General features: G+C 54.3%; 1 protein-coding gene across 2 annotated transcripts in view; it reads right to left on the minus strand.

Moving 5' to 3' along the window:
• Piwil2 (piwi like RNA-mediated gene silencing 2) overlaps window positions 1–352 on the minus strand; it is a 54,400-nt gene that overhangs the window by 25,756 nt on the left and 28,292 nt on the right. The window lies entirely within an intron of this gene.

The following is a 352-nucleotide window of genomic DNA, read 5'->3' on the forward strand; positions in this document are numbered from 1 at the left end:
CACACATGCACCTCCACACACATGCACCTCCACAAACATGCACCTCCACACATGCACCTCCATACACATGCACCTCCGCACACAAGCACCTCCACAAAAGCACCTCCACACACATGCACCTCCACACACATGCACCCTTACACATGCACCTCCACACACATGCACCTTTACACATGCACCTCCACACATGCACCTCCACACCTGCACACATGCACCTCCACAAACATGCAACTCCACACACATGCACCTCCGCACACAAGCACCTCCACAAAAGCACCTCCACACACATGCACCTCCACACACATGCACCTCCACAAACATGCAACTCCACACACATGCACCTCCGCACACA

This window comes from Microtus ochrogaster, chromosome 17, assembly GCF_000317375.1.
Source record: "Microtus ochrogaster isolate Prairie Vole_2 chromosome 17, MicOch1.0, whole genome shotgun sequence".
Lineage (NCBI taxonomy): Eukaryota > Metazoa > Chordata > Mammalia > Rodentia > Cricetidae > Microtus > Microtus ochrogaster.